The sequence below is a fragment of the Rhagoletis pomonella genome, unplaced genomic scaffold (genome assembly GCF_013731165.1).
Source record: "Rhagoletis pomonella isolate Grant_MI unplaced genomic scaffold, Rhpom_1.0 Rhpom_scaffold_00002, whole genome shotgun sequence".
NCBI lineage: Eukaryota > Metazoa > Arthropoda > Insecta > Diptera > Tephritidae > Rhagoletis > Rhagoletis pomonella.
This window is the reverse complement of record NW_023458556.1, coordinates 31,826,035-31,845,423: the sequence shown is the minus strand read 5'-3', so window position 1 is coordinate 31,845,423 and position 19,389 is coordinate 31,826,035. Positions and strand designations below refer to the sequence as shown.

Genomic DNA, 19,389 nt, shown 5'->3' with positions numbered 1-19,389 from the left:
ATCTATACATAGTATAAAGGAAAGTCGAGATTTTTTGTACGCGGTAATCTCGACAGCTACTAAATGGATTTTGACGAGATTTTCTGCAATATACTCTTTATCGATAAGACAGTGATCTTTTTTATTTAAAATTTTACTAGGGTTGCCACCTGTCTAAAAACTATCAAGATCCGCGCCGTTCGTTGGATTACAAAAAATAAGGTGTCAAATGGTAGCGATTGGCCTCTAGAAACACAATAATGTCTTATTTTTTAAATAGGGTTGCCACGTGTTAAGAAAATTACTATATTCAATCCCAATAAGCGTAGGCGTCAGTTCTGCACCGTCACTGTCAAATGAGAAGACTTACCCCTCTGTTCTAACAGAGTCACAAAACTTAGCTCATTACTGTTGTGATTTCAAGTGCGCCGAGAAATGTGTCACAAAACATTAGATTTTTAGTGCTAGAAAAATACACAAAAATTTAAAAAATTGAATTGAAGCGGCATATTTTTTGAGCGGCAAGCTTTGAGGCGCGGTAGAAATCACAGCAGTGTGAGCTAAAGTTTGTGACTTTGTTAGAATACGGCTGTTAGTCTCAAGATGTGTAATAATAATGTATTATTTTTCTGAGTAGGGTTGCCACCTGTTTAAAAACTATAAGATCTTCACCGTTCGTTGGATAAAAAATTAGATACCAAATGAAAGTGCATAGCCTTCGCACTTTAATTTATGATGGCATATGATTTCTTTCTCCAAATACGTATATATGCATACATTCAGCGCGTGGCGAAGCCTCGCGCATCCGTGACTGGCTAGTTTTTTATAAAGTTCAATGAGCAAAACTTTAATTTCCTAACAGTTTTGGCTTTGTAACATATAATAGATTAAATACTTAATTTGGCCTCAATCTTTTATCGACATGAGAATAATATGCCATTAAAAAAAAACAAGTTGAAAAATGTCGGAGTATGCAACTTTTTAAATATGGAAAAAATAAGTATACTTACACTTATGCATACTACATATTTACATGTATCTCATTTCTATATGTAGGTATTTTCTTTTCAATAGTTCCTCATTAAGTCTCCATTTCATTAAATTATCAAAATAATATTCACACGCATGCAAACACACATATGCACATACATACATATAGAGCCTTACATTTTTGAAACGAGTCGAAGATGCGACTATGATTGGTTAAGAGGCGTGCACAGTTTTTACAGCTGAGCGCCACAATAATTGAGCAGCTGCCTTTTAAAGCAGCTCACACTTCGTTAACAAATTTAAGCCAGTTGCAACAATTTAAGCCACAACAAAAGCTCATACTCCAATTTCTAATACATACTCTCTAAATGCTTAAATTAGTACTCACACTCCACTGACCGTTCACTCTCTTAAACTACGTACATATACTCTTTACAGCAGCCACTCTTTCCCGGCACCGCTGCTGGCGCCGGTGCTGCTGCTGGTGCTGCTGCAACGCCAACACCTGAGACGCCCTTGAGGCAACGCTCCCCCACACGAATCAACACCGCTGAACAGCAGCTCATCACGTGCAGCGCCGCAACAGTGGCAGCATTGTTGGTAACAGCGCAATTGGCGAACAGGATCCAGTTCGAACGGTGCTCTACCGCCATTGCTAGCCCATTGTAGTATTGAGCTCGTCCGAAAGCGAGTTAACGAACATTCGTACGAGAAGCTGCTAACAGCCGAAGTACGCAAATTGGGCACGTTCGTTGGCTCATTGGCTCGATCGGAGCGGAGTACTTAAATATAACGTTGTGTCCGGTTTTGAGCCAACATCATTCCATAACTGAGCGTTCTCAGCCGCAGTCGAGTTGTAGCAGCAGCGGGCCACCTAAAACACCTAACTCGTACGTAGTAAGAAAAAGTTAAAAAAAAAAATAAAAATAAATAAATTAAAAATAAAGCGAGAAGCTAACGCAACAACAATGAAGTGTAAAACAAACTCGCGAGCTTAGGTTTTTGTGTATTCGCATCATCAGCAAGCACGTCAAGCAAAGTCGGCAAAGTGCAAATTATCACCTCCAACATCACCACCCCCCCCCCCAAACGAGGCGAAACGAACACAAAAACGCCGTCAACGAGATCTGTACGCACGCATACGACGAATGTTGTTTGCCTGTTTGGGTGATCGCGTCAAATTGAAGCGAGCGGCGTACGAGCGTGCGAGTGAGCGGGTGTAATGATTATGATGACTTCTGCGCTATGCTTTTTTTTAAATGTTTTTTTGGTGCTTATTTTTTTATGTTTAAGTGAAGTAAAATGAAAATGAAGTGAACTTCGCGGTAGCCACGACCAGCGTCTTGATTATTGTTTGTTGTTGCCGCCGTGGTGTCAGAGTATCCGTCTATCGATCGATCACCAGCTTTGTCGCCCACTTAGCTGCGGCTTCGTTTTCGTCATCGTTGACGCTGGCTCTATTTGCTAAAGGCTTAGATACTCTGCTAACTGGTATCGGTGGCTTAAGGTTGTTCGTCGTGAGCGCAAAACATGATCATCGGCATCGGTCGCTGTAGCCGCAGTCACAGTCACAGCCACAGCCACCGTTGACGCAGCTGCGCACACGATCGCCCAACATCAAAGCCACGAACGCCCAGCAGCAGCAGCAGCAGCAGCAGCCGCAGCTGTAGCCACCTTGTTGGCAGCAGTTAGCTTTATTACCGCAAAACTATCTGCGAAGTTAAAACGTATCTGAGGTTTCAATAACGTTTTGGTGTGTTTTCGAGTTGGTCGTGTTTCGCTCCTAAGCGTTTTTACGGTTGTGTAGCACTTGCAAAAATTTCTTATACAACAATTCTATCTACTGCCTACCATATCACTTACTAAGATATGTTTTAGAAAAATCTTAAATCATTCTGAAGAATTAAATTTAATAAAAAAAAAAAAATTGTTAAATAAAAAATATTGTAAATTTTTTTCAAGTGTTTTCAAATAATCTACAAAGCAGTTCGTGCTTTTCGTGCAATAATCTGGTCGCTTTAATAATTCGGCTAAAGTTTTAGTAACGAGGCACTACGGCGACGACGACAACGAAGGCTGGTGGTGCCAAAAAGACTTTCTGTACAACGAATTTCGGTGGCAGCAACAAAACAACGCAACAGGAAAAACGCGTAAATCTTTACACAAAAAACTTGTTTCCCTCGAATTTGGCTCGCAAAACATACAACGGAAATGTAAATTATTCGCCCCAAAAAATTTTGCATTTGAAAAGGGGTAAACGTAAAAAAGTTGCGGTAAAAAGAAATAAAAAACATACGCGTAAAAAATTACTTTAAAATAACTGATAAAGGCAAGAGACTTTCTAACCTCATATCAAAAATATTTAAACTAAAAGTATAAAATTACGAAACAAAATTTATTTAGTCTTGTGTTGAGACTTTATTTTATTTGTTTTTATTTTTTCAAATTTTGTTGAGTGAACTCCAAACCTCGCAGCTTAAAACACACAAAGACGCGTTAAATTTTGAGATCTATCATTAATTTGAGCAACACATTTTCCAGAACCCACAGAAGTCAGCGCTACAACAAATCTAAGAAAAAACACAAAAATTAATAACTATAGCTAAAATATTGGCGTGAAAAGTTTAACGCTCAATTTTGTAAATATCCCGCAATCTCACATACATTTGCGGCAAATAAACAGCGAACTGTTGCGCTTTTGAACGCGCCTTTGGAGGGTAAGTTTCGTTGGAAAACTTTCAATATATCGAGCCTTAACCGCCAAAAAGACGCAAGCGAATCTAGATGCTCTAGGAACATTTCTGCATCAAAAAGAAAATGCTGCTTACATCTTTTTGGCAGTTAGGACTTGATATCTTTTTAAAATTAAGGAAGAATAAAAAATGCTTTCTTTTGGGATAGGCATATTTCATAAAAATGTACGCTAGTAGTACCGAATTTTAGAAAAAATTTCGGTGCAAATAACCGAAAACCTGTGTATCACCTATGTATAAATATATATGTATGTTTATAATATACTGACATTTCTAAGTTTATACATGCATACGAATCAATTTCACATACTTTCTTAAAAACTCCGCTTTTTATCAAGTTTCTGCTATTTTGCAAAAACCGTACAATTTCACGTGTATTTTTAAACTAAATACATATGTATATATAAGTGCATGAATATATGTATACATAACTAATAATTTTCCTCGGTTTTTAGCGTAATTACTTTCAAGTTATCTTTCTTCTCACTGCATAGCATTCACTCACTAGCTTTTACTCCTTTTTTTTTTGGTATATTTTGTACGCATATATATATAGATATGTATATACAATGTATACAAGCACAAAGGGTCGTAGGGTGGGTCTAAGTTTTATACAACCACCTTACAATCAACCAGAAAAATGTTTGCCGTATACCCGTACAAAAAAAAAATATATATTTTGTTTTGTCAAAGCCAGGCGAAATACCTCCTAATTAAGGGTGAATCATTTTTGGTGTTCTTTATTTTACTGACATTAGGGTAATACATTAGGGGGATCTTACAGCATGAAATATCGATGTTCTTGTCTCGAGGAGACATTTTTGTTGTTCAAAAATTCATTGAACTGAAGTACCCCGTTCTAATACATACCCACGGGAACTCAGGTATTATCCGAAAATATAGTATATGACGAAAAATGTAAAAAGGCGACTCTACGTTCGGCCAAAAAAAGTTGTTTTCGAAATGCCCTTGTAAAAATATTTCAGATTCGAAGGTGTACGACGAACTTGTTTACCTAGCGCAGTTTAATATATGTATGCACATTAGGTGGGTCCAAAATAAGTAAAGTCGGCATTTTAATGCTCTCACCACCTAGGATTGTTCTATATCGAAAAAGTATACCCATTATTTTTTCATTTTGAAATCAAAAAATATTTAGAGGTCGCTCAAAGCGCTTAAAGTTTTTCATGTATTTTGTATGGGAGAAAACAACTTTTCGTGGAATCGGTATAGAATTCTTGAAAATCAATATTTTTCGATCGGATCTCTGGTTCTCTTCAAGAGACTTCCAATAACAATATCCAATTATTTATTTAACCATTTTTTAATAATGAAGATTTTGTATTTATCCCCCCATTGCATTTTCTGAAATTTTCTAGGGGTTTTGACGGACCTATAAAATATAGTTACTAAGAAAAAATTGTTAAAAGAATAATTGGGTATTATTATTGGGAATATGTTGAAGAGAAACTGAGTCTTCCGAAAACGAAAATTCAAGAATTCCATACCATTTCCACGAAAAATTCTTTTTTTCCCATACAAAATACATGGAAAACTTTGAGCGCTTCGAGCTACCTCTAAATATTTTTTTATTTCAAAATAAAAAATAGGGGGTGAGAGCATAAAAATTCTCACTCTACTTTTTTTTACATGCATTTTTGGACTAACCTAATGTGCACACAAAGCCGTGCAATCAAAAGTTACAAATTTTTGAGAATATTCGAAATGTCAAAATATAAAAATACAAAGCATCAGTCTTTTTAATTTCTGAACCGGAACTGCCCAATGTTTGCAACCACACCTGAATGCTACTTACAAGTAAGATTGCACAAGTTGGACATTTTAATTTCCAATACTTTCGGATTAAAATAGACTAATGCTTTTTTGTAGGTTTACATTTTGGAATTCAGGGATATTCTAACTTTTCAAATTATTATGGCGCCAAATTTACTTTAAGAAAATCAGGATATCTGCTGCACCTTACCGGTGGTCTTAAGAGATATGTATATGCACATACATATCCATATAAGTATGTATATAAATATACATATGTGTATGTAGTATTTCAAAAACACGTATGTATGTATGTAGGCCCACAACGTACTTAACACGCCTTTCTCATTTATTTATCTTCGCTTTTGCGTTTTTTGACTCGTACTTGAACGCTCACTTAGTCGTTTATATTAAATTTAGCACAAAACAGATATTTCCAAGTAAATATTTGCATAAGATTTCGCTTTCATTGTACGTAGGCACTGCGTTTTAAACTAGCCATGGAGTTGTTGGCAAAGCCTCAAAAGGTAGTATAAAGATAAGTAGGTACATTTGTGCATATGTACATACATGCATATGTATCTATCTATCTACAAACATACGACTATGTACGCACGTGTATGCTCAGAGCAATATTGTTGTGTGTTTTAAGCTTTGCGGTTTTTGTTTCGTCAGGCATTCGCAGTGTATAGCTCATTCATGGAATGTAAACTGATTGATTGCTTATTTTCTAGTCAAAGTAAATATATCGCATTGTATGCAAAACAATTCTTTTATGTCTTAATTAATTTCTACAACAAAAAAAAATTTCACTCTTCTAACGAAATAATGAACAAAATAATTTAAAAAAAAAACGTAAATCAAATAGCAAAAAAACTTTCCTCCAAACACAGTAAAGTCATTCTTATATTCCCCCCCATAATTTTTAACAGCTTATTTCAAACTTCATTAGCACAGTAGCAGCTTGATTCCATATTTCACAAATGTCTGATGGATAGTTAGTATATGGATTTTAACTATAAATTGCGTGGTAAAAATTCCCACGTACTTAATAAGTTTCTTTGTAATACAGGCTTCATCTTTTAGCAAAATAAATTAATTATTTTTTCCCAACCTTAGAGGCAAATGTTTTCTACACCGCAAATTACAAAACAATGCAGGCGCATAGTCATAATTATTTTCTAACTATTTGATATCAATGGAAGAATACTTATTTCTAAGAATGCAAAAACAGCAGACCATGTTTGAGGTTAAGAACGTATATATCTGGTTGGCTCGGATGAGTCTGACGCAAATGCAAAGAGAAAACAATTAAAATATATTTAATCAGTGGTCGCAGTGGTGGTATATTTATGCAGGGAGAACACGAGATTGGCAATATATTTTCATGCAAATTTTAATACTTCAGTTAAAGATTCGACTCATTGGAGAAATTTGAGCCCTTTTCTAGTTTAAGGGAAAACTTCGTTGTTTTGGCAATTACCAAGACTAACTTTCTTACTCAGCAAGACTAAGAGAGATTACGGCAAATATCTAAATTGCGTTTTTAAATTAAAATCTGAGGGGAGTTCCCTTACTCGTCTGCCATTTTCAGACATAAAATGTCATCATTTTTCTTTTACATACACTCCGATGCACTTAAATAGGGACACTGTTTTTTTTCGGGATTATTTTTCTGTTATTTGATTTCTATTATTTGTCTTAAAAAAAAGTTTATTCTCTAACAAAAAAAAACCATATAAACGTAAGTTTCAAACTTTTTAAAAAGTTAAAAAAAAAAAATTGTAAAATATTCATCAAAATTTCAAACTTTGTTTTATGTAAAAAATTCGTAAATATTCAACAGTAATTTGCAACTACTTTAAACTTGCAGTTTACTTGTATTATACTAAATTTGCGCATTGAAAAAATTCTTCAATAAAAATTTGATGATTTTTTTTTGTTTTCTACAAAGTTTGAAACTTCCGTTTAGCAGTTTTTTATTAGAGTGAACAATATTTTAATTGAGAAAATAATGGAATCTAAAAAATAAAAATTACCCAGAAAAAAAAACGAAAAGAATTGTGCCTATTCTAGTTCATGTGAGTGTACATAAATGCATACATATGTATGAAATTAATCTCAACAAAACAGTTCCAAATTTTCTAGGCATAGCTCATATTGTATTTATCAGCTACGTCGATTTTTTTATATATTTTATGTCTATAATAAAAACAAATAAAACTTGCAGATTTGACTATGGAGGTTTAGCTTATTAGGCGACGTGGCGTGCGACAAAACATGCTCTAGCATGGAAAGCCACAAAGAAAGGATTTTAATACTAATTAAGGGGCCAGGTATTATTGGCAAGAGTTTTTTTGGAGAAATAAATATGTCTATAACCAAAGATATTACTTTACCTAGTAATAGTTTGGATTGGGTTAACCAAGTTGCAAGGAAAATTTAGAGGAATAAGTGCAGCATCTAGACTTAAGTTCCTGTAATTCTCATTACGTACGGGTCCTAGTTGAATATTAAACATGGAAGAGGTGTTTAGCGCCAGATACTCTCCAAAAATCTGTACCACTTCAAAAGCGCTGTTACACTATCTGAAGGAGTCACCATTTATTTTGATAGCTCAGCGGCAATGTTGAGCTTAATTTGCGTAGCTTTGAAAGTGCGGTCGAAATGGTAATAGAATCTCTCGATCTATTCCAAATACTTTTTCCTATTCATGCCGAAAACTGTAGAGGTCAAAAATACAGAGTGAAAAATTTGTCCTGCCGCATTTTCGATAAGAAATTTTACTTTTAATATTTTTTATATCCAGAAATCTTTCCCATAATTATAAACCCATGTAAATTATTAATATCAGTATTATAATTTGAAGTTTATCTCTTCTTGATAATAACTCAAGACTTCATACTTTCATATACTTAAACCGGTTTAATGCTATTCACATTGATCAAGTTCCCTTCACAGCTCAATGAGCAATGAAAGGCAGAAAGACTTTATGAACCAAAGCACTGAAAATATTTTTTTACCTTTAGGCTTCACGCTTTTACAAAATACCTTAGGCGGCTACTTATGCGTAATCAACCGTAAGCATATAAACAAAGAATAACCTAAAAAAACCCCAAAGCTGAACAAATGTATTCTATTCTCAGCTCAGCTCATTGATTTTAAGAACCAGCGCCTACGGGCTAGAACTGTAAGTACTTAAGTCCATATACTATTGTACATCATTAACGGAATATCGCAAAAATATCACTAACACAAAAAATTCAGCGGACCCGGATATCAATTCACACACAAAAGCTTAACTGAAAGCATCTAGAACGAATGTAAAAACTTCTCCTTCATTTACGTGACACACTAGCAAATAAACAAACAAACAAACAAAAAATATCGGTGCTGATAAAACTTGTTAGAAAAATAGAGTGCGAAACAAGCACAAAGCAAACAGCAAACGAGAAACATAAAATTTTGACATCAATCAAATACATAAAAACACTTTGCATGTGGCATGAAACTAATTTGGCCGGAGGGTATTGCCTCCACGAAAGCAACTGGCTTGAAAAAGAAATTAATTAACTAGAAGTTCTAAATAAACAAATAAAAATTGCAAAATAATAAAGCATGAAGCATGATATATGTATATAAAGAGCCTATTAAATTGTAGTTAAATGTATATATGTATTCATTTGTATCAAATTTCGATATTTTTTCTAGCTTCTCAATTAACCATGTTTACGTTGTTACTTAGCTTAAGCTGCAAAAATTAACAAAAAAAGATTAATTGAAGTCTATAACGAGCGAAAAATTCGCCGAATATATATAGCCAAGCACATATGTACACCTACATAGAGCCATACACACATTCATATGTATGCATGTATATGTATGTTTATGAAAATACACAAAACTACATTTCATAACTTTTTGATTTATTTTTCTTCATACGCATATTTAGAAGTGTGTGAGTGTGTGAGTGTTTGGATAAAAAGAACCACCTGCGGGTCAGACTATACGTATACGTAATATGGTCAGTACGGCAGTAGAGAAAGGCGCTATCTAACTGAACTAAAAACGTAATATCGTTCAAATTGTTTAATTGCGAATTTATTTTAAATGCTGTATGATATTGAAGACTGTACCTTTTTTTAATTTTTAATTCAGCGTAGTTTTTAGTGAGTAGTAGATTTTCAAAGAAAATTAGTGAGAGCCTTTCTACGGCGTTTGTATGTATATTAAAAAGTTTTCACTGCGAAATGGCGCAAATTAAAGTTATTTTTACAATACCTACAATTAAAATGACTATTATGATGATTTTTTTTTTTTTATTTCACTTTTTTGCTAACCGAAATTTTTTATAAATATGTACATATGTATATTTAAATACCTGGATTTTTTCTGATATTTAGCTACAGGTTACTCGCACCTGCCACAATCAAAGTAATTATGTTTTATTGAATATATTGTCGCTTAAATACAGAAATCGATCACTAATTTACTGCTAAAAATCTGTCTACAGGAGTAGACACTCGAAGTGTTACCAATTAAAAATTTAATAATTTTGTCTGCTTTGCTTTGTTTTATTCAAAAACATCAGTTCATCATAAGAACTAATTAGTCAGGGTCTAAGAAAAATGAATTACTGTTGGATGTATCCATCTTTAGCGCGGATAATAGCAACAAGTCTGTCAAGGAATGCTTTACATGTTGCACGAATGTCCTCTAGTGGAATTTTATGCTGAACAGGACCTAAAGGTAAATCAAAAAATCTACGGTAAAAAGATTTTAAACGATGCTTTGTTACCTTGGGCACGAAATAGTTCGGTAGAAGTCTTTGGACGTTTCAATAAGATTCGCCACCATCGCATACATTTTGCGAAAATCAACGTTTTTTTTAGAAAAAAAATGGCTTCATATTCACAGGACTTAAACCCATATGATCCATTCTCAAGGCCAGATTATCAGCTAAAAAATATAAGGCAAAAATGCTAGGCTTTGCTCAATTATAGTCCTTAGCGAGGCCTTTTCGGTGACATAAAAATTTAAAACTCGGATAGCAAATAAGAAAGTTATATAGTGGGTGCATAAAAAAAAAATTTTTCACCCAAAATTTTTTTTCCGACACAAGTATTAAAATAAAACTGACACACGCTAAACTTTTTTCCTGATACGCCTTAATGCACATACATTTTCATTAGGGTGCTTTTTAATCGGCGACCATTTTTTATTTTTTTTAAGTCCCACCTTGAAATTTTATGGGAAATATCTTAAAACAAGTTCCCTGAAAATTTTTCTTTTTAGATATTCCCCGCAAAATTTCGAGGTGGGAGTCAAAAGAAAAAAAAAATAATCGCCGAAAAAAGCACCCTAATATATATACATAGTATGTAATTGTAAAGCTGCTTAAGTACATACGCAAAATATAGTGCCTTATATTTTTTGTATTTTTATTCGCAGTTTTATTTTACTTATTTTATTAATTTTTGTTAATTTTCTAATTAATCCGCAATGCATCATCTCAACCTCCCACTTTACAAATGAACACACGAGACGACTTGCAACACCTTGGCATTGGCATTCACTTTGCAATTTCGGGCACTGAGTCGTTGTAGTCGTACAGGGAATGCTTAACCAACAGCATGTGTAAAGCTAATTTTAGTGAAAGAATGTTGTCAAAACAAAAGAGCAATAATAATGAGAGCACAACATCAACAGATGAAAATAGGCAACAAATTAGAAGATGAAGAGAAAATATCAACTCAACCAGCATTTCCCAATAAAATATGTCAGAATATGTTTGAAAGTACCTACATAAATACTACAATGTATATACATATTTGGTATACATATGTACATACAAACTTACAACCAAATAAGCGTTTTTTTTATACGTTTTTTGCTGGCGCTCTGCCAACCTTGTCTGCTCGTTTATCTGTGTGTCTGCCCGGCAGTCTGTGTTTCCTATAAAACGACATACCTCCAATTTACTCACACAAAGTGTGTGTGTGTGTGTGTGTTTGTGTGTCTATATGTATGTTCAATATTTTTCTACTTTTTCTATACAAGTTCTGTGTTATAAACAAAATTAGTGTACACCCCGCGGGAAATGAGGCCGTAGTAAATACTAATTAAAACCTAAGGATGTTTCGTTCAAATTGTATCCTTATTTTGTGAATTTAAATTTTAATTTGTGCCATAATTTTGAACAGTTATAACGGAAACAACATTTCTGTGACAGTTTTAAATGTTTTACGATCCAGAAATTTAAGTCACGAATAAATTTGTCCGAAAAAATAAAAATCCATATTTAGATTTTTGTTCGAAAAAATAAAAATCATAAAATAACGGTTAAATTTTTTCGGATGAATAGAAATCCAATTTTAACAGTTAAATTATAAAATGTTTGCGAAAAAAAAAAAATATTCAAAAGGTCACTAACCTTCACTCATAAAAGATCGTAGCTTCGAATCCGCTCGGTATTCGAAAATACGAAAACTTTAATGAAATAAAAAACATATTTTTTCTTTGCAAACAAAACTAAATTAAAAAGAAAAAACAAATACAATAAAAAATTAAATGAAATAACGAAAAAAATAAAAAAAAAATCCCGCTGCTGCAGGATTTGAAGCGTGAATTTCTAGGATGGCACGCCAGGGCTCAACTATATCGTCCACTGCTACTAGTGTAGCAGCGCGAGCAAAATAACATATTGCGCCTGCACAGACTAGTCTTTTTAAACTGTCTGAGCAGACCAACAAGCGAAAACGCACTAGTCTTTTCGGACCGTCCGAAACAGGTTATAGGTTACGTGTGGGCATGTGCGGTATATAGTTGTGTTAGTAAGAGATTATTCTTTGTGTGTGTGCATTTTCCGGCGTTTGAATTTGCTGAGGTAAACTAAGTACTACTCTCTCCCATTTTTCGCGCACATGAAACCCTAGCTTCAGATGGTCGGAAAAGAATAGTAGGGATATTCTCGGAGTCTTGCAAAGCCCATGGTGCACGGTGCATCGATTGCAGGGATTGCACGATAAAAACCGGTTTTCTATGGGACAATTTTGCAAACCGTGCACGCCGTGCACATTGCAAAGGCTTTGCAAGACTGCGTGAATACACCTAGTGTGTTCTTCAACTAAGAATGCATAGGCAGTTTTCGACGCCAACTTGTATGGCGTTCTTAGTATTTCAATGGGTTGACGCTAATGCATATCTTGTCAATTGACATTTCGAAAGACATTGCCAAATGAGAAATACTAGTTGCTGGTAAAAATAAATGTAAGACGAAGAAAGTTGAGCTGTAATGCAAAGTGTGGTATCATTCTAGTTAAAAACTAAGTATGTACAAGCTTTGCCGGCAGGGTGTGTACGCCAATGAGCGCGCTTAATTGCGAACGCCTCCCCTATGTACACTGCTATCAGTTTTTTGCTCCTGTGTTTAGTTTTCTTTTGTTTTTTTTTTTTGTTTGCTTGTTTTGTGTATAATGAATATTGTACATATGTACAAAGTTATACGTATTTCGCTATGTACATATATATGTATGCACGTAAAGTGACATGTTGGCCTACTGGTTTTCACTTCCGATTTCAGCAATGCAACACATCTCTTGCAGATAGCGATTTTGCGATATTATGCATTTGTTTTCTCTAGCATTTTTTTCTCCAACTTATTTACGAATATTTTGACATTTCCTTTTCTCGTTTCGTTTCGTTTTGTTTACTTTGGTTTATTTGCATTCATAGCAGCCTATTAATATTTTTTATTTACTAAATTTTTATTACCACTTTGTTAGTTTTACTTTAATTATTTTTCCCATAATTTCGTATATACCACTTACAATATTCTATTAATATTCTTATTCTGCCTTTTCTCTTCCCCGCCAAAAAAATAAATAAATAAAAAAAAAGCGAAATAGCATATATTTCGCAATCTGATCACTTGCAATGCCAAACACTTTCGCATTGACATTAAAAGTTGGCGACACGAGGAGCTTTTTTATTTGCACTTTTTGCTTACACATGTGCACGCTTACGCTCGTTTGCAATTGCAATAACAATTGAAATTGCATATAAGCGTATAAAATAAAATTAAAACGCGAAATTGAAATTGCATATAAGCGTATAAAATTAAAACGTGAAAATATAAACAAAATGTTCTAAGAAGAAAAGGCGATACATACATATACTTTTATGTATGTTTCTACATACATATATGTATACAAATACATATGTATGTTTGTATATGTCAATGGCTGCTTGCAGTGTGCATTTAACTATTTGTTTTCAATATCAGTGAAATACCAATCATTCAGCTGTTTTCTTTTCGATGCTGCGGCAGAGAGAGCCCCATACTCAGATTATTCAGGTTTTGTGAGGACAAAGCTCTAATTCTTTTATAAATCTAAATATGCTGTTTTATTGCAGCTGCTGAGAAGCACTTAGTACTGATAAACTATTGGTTGAAAAGGGCTGAATGCTAAGTTATTGCCAATTTCTGTAAATTGCGGTTTTGCGGCCACATAATTTGACGCTATTTTTAGACTATTTCGGGAGAGCTGAAATTTTCCTAAAGGATTTCAAGGCAAATAAATAAAAAAAATTAATATTGCCAATGAATGGTTATTGATGTGAGTAAGTGAAACTATATTTAATAAATAATAAACAGATTTTAATATTTATTTATGTAATTATAACTATGAATGCGTATACTATATCTGACTAAATAAATGTTTATGAATAAAAATATAGATAAAATAAGCTGATTGTAAACTAAATGGTAACTAAAACAACCCATTTAATATACATTTAAAAATGAAAGTGTAAAATATAAATACTAGAAAGGTTAAATATTGATAATCCCCAATTAAAAAATGTCAAAATTGAACGGTTTGGAGTAGAGATGGGAACGACGTTTTTCAGAATTGTACCGCGGGTCCCGTTGGTACTGAAAATTCACATGTCTTTCAAATTAATTTTAAATAAAAAAATAATCAAAGATTTGGCATCTTCCGATTATTATTATTTTTTTTTTCTCCTTTGCTTTTCGTCTCAATAAAACAGGAAAAAGTGCCTATTTCATACAACGTTTTCAAGGAAGATTTTGTGTATTTGCGAAGGTTACGGGATTCATCGGGAGTGTGGGGAAAGTATTTGGGGCGCGCTTTCTGTATTGCGTTGGAATTAAAAATTACATTGCAAACGGCACAACGAAACTGGTTTGCCTTCAAACCAAATTTGACAACGGATGAAGCTATAGGGAGGGTCTCAGAATTTAAAAAAAATATATATCAGTAAATCTAGAGCGATCAGCGGAGATAAAATCGGGCGCGAAATAACAATTGTGAAAAAACGAAAGAAAAAATATCGATGAACCTAACGATATATGTATGTATTCCATATACGTATTTTTATTGACATCGTTATCGATAAAAATTTTTCGATATAATTAGATTTATCGATATCAATATCGTTCGATATGATTAGCCAAATCGTTTCTTGTTTGCAAACCAATCTCGTTCGGATTAGAAAGAAATCTCTCTGCAACTTAAACGTCGCATACTGCAAGTTTGGAGCTATACCTTGCTTGAGGTGCAATATAATGTTATTGATTTTCTATTTTTGCTTGTAAAATTTTCTGTTTTCACTCATTTGGGGCATGCAAATTTCGTATCGCAATACAATCAGGAGACCCTTAGTAGTTTTCTGCAACAAATTTATTACTTAATACCACGTAAATCATCTACGTATAAAATATTTTAAAACTTTACGTCAATGCACGAGATACGTAAGTACGTATGTACGTAGATATATCAGATCATCTTTGCGCAAATAGCCATAAAACCATAGACATTTACGAGTGTGTGTCTAGCCGAACGGCGACTGATGTCAACAAGCGCGAAAATTCCTTAAAGTAATCAACTGGCAGAGGGCCAAACTACTTCAGCAAAACCAAAAAAAAACTTGCAGCAACCTACAACACGTTGCTGCGTACCTTTCAGTGCACATTCGTTTAGTGTTAAAATTCGCTACATTGCAATAAATTGCTTGTGTAGATATATGAAGAATATCTAAACAGATTTCACATTCATTTTGAACACGTGCTTTTTATATGCGGGATATTATATACAGGGCTGCCAACTTGGCTCAAACCGTGCCAATTTTGGCTCTATTTTACTCCAAATGGCATTTAATTTTTAAATTTGACAAAAAAAACTTTTTGAATACTAATATTTCAATACATTTTTGTGAAATCCTTTGCGCGTACTTCTTTTTCTCAGCTTATTTTTTTTTTTTAATTTTCATAGTGTAGTTATACCATTGGTTTTTCTTACTTTGGCATGTATGGACTTTTGTTTTAGGAATGTGTTCTATATCTATTGCTAAATGGAAAGTATTATGTAAAAAGAATGGCGCCTTTTTTGGCACTTTCATTTTTCTATCTGGTACATTTTGGCACTTTTTTATGCTCAATATGGCACTTCATAGCTAAGTATAGTTGGCAGCCCTGATTATGTATTTGAGATATACGAGTAGCGTACATGTGCACATAAATACGAGAAAGTTCTTTTCGAATTGTGAGCTAATTAGTTTATTATGTGTCTTTCATTTCAATATTTTTTTGGTCATATGCATTGCTTTTGTTTTTTTTTTACATGTTTTTAGCTGTTGAATTGATCCCACGTAATTAAAATTTTTTACGTAAATATTTTTCTTCTTTCGAGGAATTTTCAGCAAAATTATCTGCATAGTCAGTTAGTTAGCCAATTAATTTCGTTAAAAAAAAAAATTATAATACACTGATTTTTCTATTAAAAATTGGGAGGGTCAAACCTCATTTTTGGTATATGGTTTGTTTACCATTTTTGCTTACAATCGATCGTAGAATTCGCCTGAGCCATACACTTTTTTCGAAATTAAATTACTCCGCCCTAATATGTACATACATATGTATTTTTTAACACTTCTAAGAAATCTAATAAATAACTAACCCGCAAAACTATATAATGAATACCCCATTATCTGTATTAAGCTAATGACCTATAAATACATAACATGGCATTGTGTTGAAAGCAATAAAATTACATAAATTGATGATATTTAAGGTATCGAATGACTGAATTTACAATTAGAGTGTAGGTGAAGGTCAAATTTATTTTGATTTAATATTTACCTACGTACACATGTGTATATGTAAAACAATTTGTTTTTTCTTTTAGCTAGGCAATAAATATATATGTACGTATGTAAACAAAAACCTATGTATAGCGGTATGCATAACATTAGGGTGGTCCTTAAAATTTCAACATCTAAATTTTGTTTGGAGCACCTCTTTATTTTCTTATTTAAAAAAATTAATATTTTCAAACCCTGTTGGACACTAAAATTTTTTAAAATTTTGAAATTTTTCTGGACGTTTTTACTAGATACGTAGAACAAAATAATGTATCAGCTTCATGATGTTGATATTTTTATAGACCACCCTAATATACATACAAGTGTAGATGCAAGTTAATGATCTCCACATGATTTTCCAATTTATGGCTATAATAATTCATTTTTCTATCATTTATATATGTACATACATACATATACGATGACGCGTTAATTACATGTTTTCCGCGCTTTAATTAAATGTACAAGCCTCCGACAGCAAACAGTAATTATTAATGTTAATTTTGTTATTCATAATGATATTTAATTACGCATTTTTCCGAATTCGTATCTGCATATAAATAAATATGTTCGGTTCTTATCGGTTGTCTGGCGCACCTGCGTACACACACTCACACATATGTACATATATGTATGTATGCTTAATGCCATTCGACACGTCACTGGTTGACTGTCCGTCTGTGCACTCTCGTAATTTTGTTTATCACTTTTGTTGCTGCGCTCTTTTTGTGTTTACATTTTTTGCCGCTGTTGACGAGTGCATACAACAGCGCAGACTGCGTTAACGCTTTGAAAATTTTCCACGCGCACAAAAACAAACAAACTAATAAACAAACAAATAAGTATGAAATCAGTTCAAAAAAGTTACTTATTTAATATGTAGGATCCCCAGGCGTATGAGTCACCTGCTAAAGGTGTTTGTGTGTGTGTGTAAGTAGAGCAAGTAATGCAGTAAGGAGTGGAACGGTAGTAAGTAAATAAGGTGCAACAGAAAGATGTACAATACTAAAAAAATTAGCCTGTTGATTGATTAAAGTTGAATCGTTCATACGTTCATAAAAGTAATCAGAATCAAGTTCCCGCCAACTGCAGGAATTCAAATCAATACGTATAGAAAATGATGAAAGTGATGAAAAGATTTCCGATTTCCGAAATCGAAATTTTATATTTATATTTTCTTCGATAAAAAATAATCGCTAATTTCGGATTTAAATTTTCTTCCAAAATTTTAACCATTATGATGGAGATCGACCGATTTTAATCTTTTATGATCTAAAAAATTAACCAGGAAATAGCGATTATTATTGTGGTTAAATTATGGTTTTTATAATAAAGATTATATATAAAATTTATAACCGTTATGGTCCCTGCTTTGTATGGAAAAAAGTGCACAACACCGTCAGCAAAATTGCCCAAAGTTCCAGCTACTTCAAGCTTTCACTTTATCATACTTACGTCGTGTGTGTATGTATATGTGTATGGACAAAACTCGAATAAGTTTCTACCTAGGATTCCGTTCTGGGATATGCTCTTTCACATTATAAAAAATTCTACTTTTCAAAATTCTTAGAAGCCAGGGAATAATCAAAGTATATTAAAACAATTCTGATTAAGGGTAACATGAAATTTTAGCCGTCTACTGGAATAATAAAACACTAATCGTTCGACAGTCCGTCGCTCAATTATGTCGTCATAAAAAACATTAACGGCAAATTTCAATACTTTTTCCAAACTTTGCAATTTCGAAATGAAATAGAAATATTAATTTGTAGTAGATTATGTCATTGGTTGCCTCCTAACGCCAATGAAAATATCAATTTTCGTCGAACGACAGTCATTCCGACAAGCGGAATAAGGCAGCTAACACCTTTTTTTAAAAATGATTTCATTCCATTGAAAACTGCATGCAAAAATCTTCTTCTTAGAATGCATTAATTTACCGAAGCGAAAGTCCGTTGATTGATTTGTTTTAAATCTTGATTAATGTGTTGTGAACTTTGAATTACTGCACAACGAAAGCAAACAAACAAAAAAGAGTAAATATAAATGTCAAAAGCGTAAGCTCACGTGATACATTTAAATTGCATTAAAAAAATATATATACATATACCGCATACCATCTTCGAAAGAGTCACAACCCAAAATTTGGCAAACTTTTTTTGAAATCATGCGCTAAAAATGTACACAGAGCTTTTAGTTACTTTTCAGAAAAGCTGGAGGAAATTTTTGATATGATTTGTTAAAAAAAAAACTTAAAGTAAAGTCGCTCTTGCCGATATGATTATCATGTGCTAAGAAATAGTTTTTCGCATTTTCTGACAAACAAATTATTTTGAGTTGTGACTCTTTTGAAGACGGTGTGCGATATATTAAAAAAGAAATGTTCATAGCAACAACCACAGCAATTCTAGCAACAACAAATAGCGACTGATGTCGTCTGACGAAAAAAATCAGTCGCGATTTTAAACAAAAAAAAAAAACTTTTGAATTGGGTGGTAATCGATCTTGCGTAACCTTGTGACTAAACAAAAGATTTGTGACTTTTATGACAATTTTGGCTATTTTTGTTGTGTTTATTTAATTTTTATAATCTTTTTTATAACAGTCATTATATAATAAATAACACATAAATCCCCATTTCAAACTATCAATCGTAGCCTTAATTTTAATTTTAACCTAGTCTTATTCTTAATCGTGCCCAACCACCCCGCCATCCCCTCCCTTCTTCTGT

At 33.2% G+C, this 19,389-nt stretch overlaps 1 long non-coding RNA gene across 3 annotated transcripts in view; it reads left to right on the top strand.

Annotated features, from left to right (window-relative positions):
- Positions 1-1,606: 1,606 nt before the first annotated feature.
- The window catches only part of LOC118733429, a 71,371-nt gene continuing 53,588 nt past the window's right edge, over positions 1,607-19,389 (top strand). Inside the window, exons 1-2 of one of the 3 annotated variants that reach the window (XR_004992257.1) lie at positions 1,607-1,859; positions 2,932-3,686. This is a non-coding gene — a long non-coding RNA (uncharacterized LOC118733429). Of the gene's footprint in view, positions 1,860-2,688; positions 3,687-19,389 lie in introns of those variants that run through there. The other 2 variants (XR_004992258.1, XR_004992256.1) reach the window with 2 other exon arrangements.